The sequence below is a fragment of the Pteropus alecto genome, unplaced genomic scaffold (assembly GCF_000325575.1).
Source record: "Pteropus alecto unplaced genomic scaffold, ASM32557v1 scaffold77, whole genome shotgun sequence".
Lineage (NCBI taxonomy): Eukaryota > Metazoa > Chordata > Mammalia > Chiroptera > Pteropodidae > Pteropus > Pteropus alecto.
In genome coordinates, this window is record NW_006440820.1 from 1904446 (window position 1) to 1911783 (window position 7338).

The following is a 7338-nucleotide window of genomic DNA, read 5'->3' on the forward strand; positions in this document are numbered from 1 at the left end:
TCTCTTCATTTCTTTCTTTCTTCATTTCTTTTTCTTTCTCAAAATACAGGAAGCCAAGTGCTTATGACAATTCATTGGTGCATGCAAGTGTGCAGAAACTTCCATAGGAGCGCAGTGGCTTTTGCTATGCAAAGGTCCTGTGGTCAGAAAGCTCAGACAGAATTCTGATTGTCAGGAAAACCTTCTACCAGACTGTGCTTTCCTGGGGGGAGGGGCTGCCAGGCTTCCTTTCCCCAGCCCCTCTGTTGAGGTTGTATCACTTGTATCAGTTATGGGTTAATCAAAGAAGCAAAATCACTAGATTTTTACTTACAGGGGTTTGACTTTACACAATTAAGAGTAGAAGAAGGTTAAGTAATCTCTGTAAGGCTTCTGTCCTCATATCTGATGTTGGAGCTTTGAGTCCACAGGCAGACAGTGGTGAAAGGAAGATGGATGTAAAGTGGGGAATGGTCAAGGACAAGATTGAACCCATAAGCACAAACTGGAATTCATGAGGAAGGACTGAAACCTGTTCCAGTTCTTACAGCCTGTGAGCTTGATGGCGTGATGACCTGCAGAACCTCGGGTCTTTTGGTATGGAGATAAATCTGGCCTAAGAGTTAGAGAAGTTGGAAGAGCCCTGGAAAGACAGAACAGCTGCAGGCCTGGTTGCTGCCTCACCTCAGCAAGAGGAGCCAGCAGCTAGGTGACACTGTGTGTAAGCTGCAAAATGGCCAGTGTTTCCTTTTTACTCACCAAAACTCCCAATAGAGCGTCTGTGGCCCACTCTAACTGGAAACATACAGTGAAGGGAATTCTGGGAAATGTAGTTCCACCTGGCCAAGTTGACACACTATATTTTTATTTATTTATTATTATTATTTATGCTTACAGCACCTGGTCTTCTTAGGTGGTCTCCCATTCAAGTACTAGCCAGGCCCGACCCTGCTTAGCTTCTGAGATCAGACATAGGGCTTGTTCAGGGTGGCATGGCTGTAGATCATGGACCGTGGCTCCACTAGGAGTGAACCTAGGACTTTCTGCATGTAAAGCAGACATGCTAACTACTATGCTATGGAACCATGTCGACACACTATAAAGCCACCACATCATCTTTGGCTTTTTTTGCATCTCTCATGGTAACTTTTCTCTCCTTTGATTTGACTGAAGTATCTCACTGGGGTCCAACCACCCTGAGTGTATATTTGGGGTATGGAGGGTTACTGTTTCGAGAAAAGCCTGGATAGAGGAGTGTGCTTGGATAGGCAGCTCAGGGCCAGGATAGCAGGTGAGGGTCTCTCCATCAGATGGAGCTCAGAGAAGAGCCAATGATGCATTCTCTGGATAACTGAGAGGAGCTCCTGGTGGGCTGAGCCTCCTTTCTGTCTCCCACCTCAACCCCTATTATATCTTCTTTACTTCTCTCACTCTATTGCACTCCAGGTAGCTTCAAAAGGTACCATCTACCGGGTTCTTTCTGAGATTCAGGGAAAAGTCAGGAGAGAGAGAAAAACTGTTGAATTCCCACATAGTAGGTATAAGAAAGTAGTCCTGGAGAGAGAGGTCACAAAGCCTAGAAATGACAGAGCTGAGTGTTTGCCCTGAGAAGGACGTGCTAGCTGTCCAAACCCAGATCTGTCACTAGGATCAATGGCCCTTTGGGACTGCATTACTGGAAGAACAAAAAAGAATCTATAAAAAAAAAAATATACGGGCATGATCGTACACATGGGTTAAGAAACTTGTAAAAGCTCCTCTCTGAGGTTGTTGAAAGTCATTTAGTGAACAAAAATTTATTAAGTCCTTACTTTATACAAGGCATTGTGCTAAGCACTGGAGTCACAAAGATAAATAAGAGATAATCCTTACCTCTAAAGAACTGGTACTCTAGTGGGGCAGAGTGGCATGTATACCACAAAGTTCAATATAGGGCAAAGTGTCACAAATGCTTTAAGAAGTGTAAACAAACTGCTATGGGAATACAGAAGAGAGAGCAGTAGGGGAATCCAGGAAGGCTTCACAGAAGAGATGGCATGAGCATGGCCTTGAAGAACAAGCGGGATTTTGGCAGGTGGAGATCTAATGTAAATGAACTTCATGCTTAAAGATCAGAACTGAGCAAAGGCAAGGAGCAGAATTAAAGGTCATATCTGGCCTATGAGATATAGACATAGGTTCACTGGGAAAGAAGGCTGGAAAAGTAGGTTGGGACCAAACTGTGGCCTCTTGAATACAATATTTAGGAATTTAGGTTTTATTCTACAGATAATATACATAATCTTAGAGGAAAATATTTTTGTTTGTGAGGATGCCAAAACTGTTGGTGGGAGTTAAATCCAGTTTGGCAATATGCATCCAAAGATTTAAGAACATGTATACCTTTTGACCCAGTAATTACACTACATGGAAGTAAGGAAGCAGCAAAGCATAGTATTTAAGGTTGTGACTGCTGGTGTCAGGAGATAGACCTGTGTTCAAATTCCAGTTCCAAAATTTTCTAGCCAAGTGATCTGGAACAAGATGTATAAATCTCTCTAAGCCTCAGATTCCCCATCTATAACATGACTAGAACAAGAATATTTCATAGGGTAGTGAACATTAACTGTGACAAATGTGCATTAGTATGCCTGGCACATAGATAGTGATCAGTACATGGTAGTTTTGAAAAGGAAGGAAATTTGTCTCAAAAATATAAGGTTGAGACAAAGACTTTGCAAAAAGATATTCATCAAAATATTAGTTATATTGTGCTTGCTTTGGCAGCAAATACACTAAAATTGGAACGATATAAAGAAGATTAGCATGGCCCCTGTGCAAGGATGACATGCAAATTTGTGAAGCATTCCACATTTTTCTAAAAAATATGCTGCTAAACAATGAATGAATTAATGAGATCAAGGAAGAAATCAAAAGATACCTAGAGACAAATAAAAATGAAAACACAAAGACTCAAACACTATGGGACACAGCGAAAGCAGTCCTAGGAGGGAAATTCATAGCCAGGCAAGCCTACCTCAAGAAATAAGAAAAAGCTCAAATAAACAATCTAACCTTACACTTAAAAGAATTAGAAAATGAACAGCAAACAAAGCCCAAAGCGAATAGAAGGAAAGAAATAATAAAGATCAGAGTGGAAATAAATGAAATAGAGTCTAGAAAACAATACAAAAGATTAATGAAACCAAGAGCTGGTTCTTTGAAAGGATAAACAAAATTGACAAACCCTTACCCAGACTCATCAAGGAAAAAAAGAGAGAAGACTTAAATAAATAAAATCAGAACTGAAAGAGAATAAATAACTACAGACTCCACAGAAATGCAAAGGTTCAAGAGAAAATACTACAAGCAATTATATACCAACAAATTGGACAATTTGGAAGAAATGGACACATTCCTAGAAATCTCCCAAGACTGAGTGAAGAAGAAACAGAAAATCTGAACTGGCCGATTACCACCAATGAAATCGAATGAGTAATCAAAAATCTCACCCCTCCTCCTCCCCCCAAAAGTCCCAGACCAGATGGCTTCATAGGTGAATTTTACAAAACATTCAAAGAAGAAATAACACCTATTCTTCTTAAATTATTCCAAAAAATTCAAGAAGAAAGAAGGTTCCCTTACTCCTTTTATAAGGCCACCATTACCTTGATTCCAAAACCAGACAAAGACATTACAAAAAAATAAAACTCTGGGCTTGTATCTCTTATGAACATTGATGCAAAAATCCTCAACAAAATATTCGAAAACCGAATTCAGCAATACACTAAAAATATCATACACCATGATCAAGTCGGATTTATTTCTGGGATGCAAGGTTGGTACAATATCCACAAATCAATTAATGTTATACACCACATTAACAAATTGAAATATGAAAAACATATGATCAAATCCATAGATGCAGAAAAAGCATTCGTCAAAATCCAGCATCCATTTATGATAAAAACTCTCAGCAAAGTGGGAATAGAGGGAACATACCTCAACATAATAAAGGCCATATATGACAAACCTACAGCTAACATCATACTCAATGCGGAAAGGCTAAGCATTTTCCTTAAGATCAGGAACAAGACAAGGATGCCCACTTTCACCACTCCTCTTCAACATTGTATTGGAAATCTTAGGCACAGCAATAAGACAAGAAAGAGAAATAAAAGGCATCCGAATTGGAAAGGAAGAAGGAAGACTCTCATTATTTGCCAATGAAATAATACTGTATAGAGAGAACCCTAAAGATTCTACAAAAAACAACCAACCAAACAAACAAAAAAGCAAACTGTTAGAACTGACAAAAGAATTCAGGAAAGTAGCAGGATACGAAATTAATATTCAGAAGTCAGTGGCATTTTTATACACTAATGATGAACTTCCGGAAAAGGAAATTAAGAAAACAATCTCATTTACGATTGCATCACAAACAATAAAATACCTGGGAATTGAATTAACCAAGGAGTAAAACACCTATTCTTGGAAAAATGTAAGTCATTAAAAAAAGAAACTGAAGAAGATACAAATAATGGAAGCATATACCGTGCTCATGGGTAGGAAGAATCAACATCATTAAAATGACCATACTACCCAAAGCAATCTATGGATTCAATGCAATCCTTATCAAAATACCAATGACATTTTTCAGAGAGCTAGAACAAGTTATTCTAAAATTTATATGGAACCATAAAAGACCCCAAAGAGCCAGGGCAATCTTGAGAAAGAAGAGCAAAGTTGGTAGTATCACACTACATGATATGAAATTATACTACAAGGCTACAACAATCAAACCAGAACGATACTGGCATAAAAACAGATACATTGATCAATGGAACAGAATGTAGAGTCCAGAAATAAGTCCACGCCTATACGCTCACTTAATGTATGACAAGGGAAGCAAGAATATACAAAGAGGTAAAGACAGTCTCTTCAATAAATGGTGCTGAAAAAATTGGACAGATACATGCAAAAAAAAAAAAAAAAAAGAAGCTGGACCACCTTCTTATACCATATGCAGGAATAGATTCAAAATGGATTAAAGACTTAAATGTAACACCTGAAACCATAAAACTTCTAGGAGAAAACATAGGCTGTAATCTTTTCTGATCTATCTTCTCAGGCAAGGGAAATGAAAGAAAAAATAAACTAAAAGTACTACATACATCAAACTAAAAGTTTTTGTACAGCAAAGGAAACCACCAACAAAACAAAAAGACAACTGACTGACTGGGAGAAGATATTTGCTTGTGATACATCTGATAAGAGGTTAATATCCAAAAGAACTCAGAGAACTCAACAACAAAAAAAATTAAAAATGGATATACCTTTTGACTTAGCAATTGCACTTCTGGATATTTATCCAAAGAAAACTGAAATGATAATTCGTAAAGACATATGCACCCCAATATTCATGGCAGCACAATGTACAACAATCCAATTTAAAATGGGCAGAAGACTTGAACAGATATTTCTCCAAAGAGAAATTATAGATGACCGATAGACATATGAAAAGATGCTCAAGGTCACTAATCATCAGAGAAATGCAAATTAAAACCACAATGAGATATCACCTCACACCTGTCAGAATGGCTGCCATCAATAAATCAAAGAACAACAAGTGTTGGCGAGGATGTGGAGTAAAGGGAACTCTCATATACTGTTGGTGAGATTGCAAATTGGTACAGCCACTATGGAAAACAGTATTGAGGTTTGTCAAAAAATTAAAAATGGATATACCTTTTGACTTAGCAATTGCACTTCTGGATATTTATCCAAAGAAAACCGAAATGATAATTCGTAAAGACATATGCACCCCAATATTCATGGCAGCACAATGTACAATAGCCGAGATATGGAAGCAACCTAAATGTCCATCAACAGACGATTGGATAAAGAAGTTATGGTTTATATATACAATGGAATATTACTCAGCCACTAAAAAAATGAAATTGTACCATTTGCAACAATATGGATAGACCTAGAGGTTATTATGCTGAATGAGATAAGTCAGACAAAGAAAGATAAATACCATATGATTTCCCTTATATGCGAATCTAAAGAACAAAAAGAACAAACTAATCAAAAACAGACTGACAAATATAGAGGACAATCTGAGAATGGCCAGAGGGAAGGGTGATTGGGGGACTGGGAGCAAGAGGTTAAGGGTTAAAAAAATACAAATTAGTAGTTGATAAGTGGTCACGGGGATGGGGAGCACGGCATAGAAAATGCAGTCAGTATTAATGTAATGGCTAGGTGGAGAGCCAGAGGAAAGAAAGAGCAATTAGGGGGATCATTTTATAAAGTATATAAATGTCTAACCAATGTACTGTATACTTGAAACTAATAAAATAAAATTTAAAAAATATGTTAGTTATGTTAACAAAGAATCAAATGATATAAACATTCAAAGATAGTAAATCAAATTATGGTATATCAATGTGATGAAATGGTGCTTATAAAGAGTTTTAATGATATGGGGGATACTATGTGATATAATATTAAGCCAGAGATGAATATGCAACATTAAATATACGACTTATTTTTACTCAACTTAAATATGACTAGAAGAAAGACTAGAAGGAAAAACACTAATGTGTTAACCATTTGACCCAGAAATGCCACAGAAGTGGAGAGTTGTGATTTTTTTCCCTACTTCTTTATAGGTTAAATTTTTTTAATTAAAGTATACTTTGCTAACAATATTATATGAGTTTCAAGAGTACAACATAGTGTTTTGACATTTACATATCTCACGATGTGATCACCACAATAGGTCTAGTAACCATTTGTCACTATGCAAAGTTATTAGGATATTATTGACTATATTCCCTGTGCTATACACCACTCCTTGTGGCTTATTATTTTTTACAATTGAAAGTTTGTACCTATTATTCCCCTTCACCTGTTTCACCTATTCCTCTACCTACCTCCCCTTGAACCAGTTTGTTCTCTGTATTTATGAGTCTGTCTCTGCTTTGTTTTGTTTGTTCAGTCCCTACTTCCTGGAGAAGAGATCATTCTGGGATTTCTAGTTCTGGCTATTACAGAATAACTATCATGAGACTTACCCCTCTGCTGTCAACAGCTCTAAAAACTGGATGAACTTTCTAAAACAACTGTTTCTGGGCATTGGACCATGACCAACATAGGGCAATGATCCTTGTGAGAAAAGATTCATTAGAGGTGGGCCCCATATTCACACTATCTTTTTCTCTGAGGGAATTTTTCAAACTACAGTACAAGGTCTTGCTGGGTAGAGGAAACAGCAATCAGGATTTGGGGCTGTCAGAGTAGCTGGGATTTGGGAGGCGGGGTCCTATAAAGGAGAAAGCCACAGAGAAGGAGCCTGCAAAATATCCATAAAAG

At 37.4% G+C, this 7338-nt stretch overlaps 1 protein-coding gene and 1 non-coding gene across 2 annotated transcripts in view; one reads left to right on the forward strand and one right to left on the reverse strand.

The window, feature by feature from the left end:
* Positions 1-7338, reverse strand: part of CUNHXorf36 (chromosome unknown CXorf36 homolog) — a 47642-nt gene that overhangs the window by 21687 nt on the left and 18617 nt on the right. The window lies entirely within an intron of this gene.
* Positions 2734-2836, forward strand: LOC112484755. Its single transcript, XR_003048159.1, has one exon. It is a non-coding gene; the product is annotated as a U6 spliceosomal RNA (small nuclear RNA).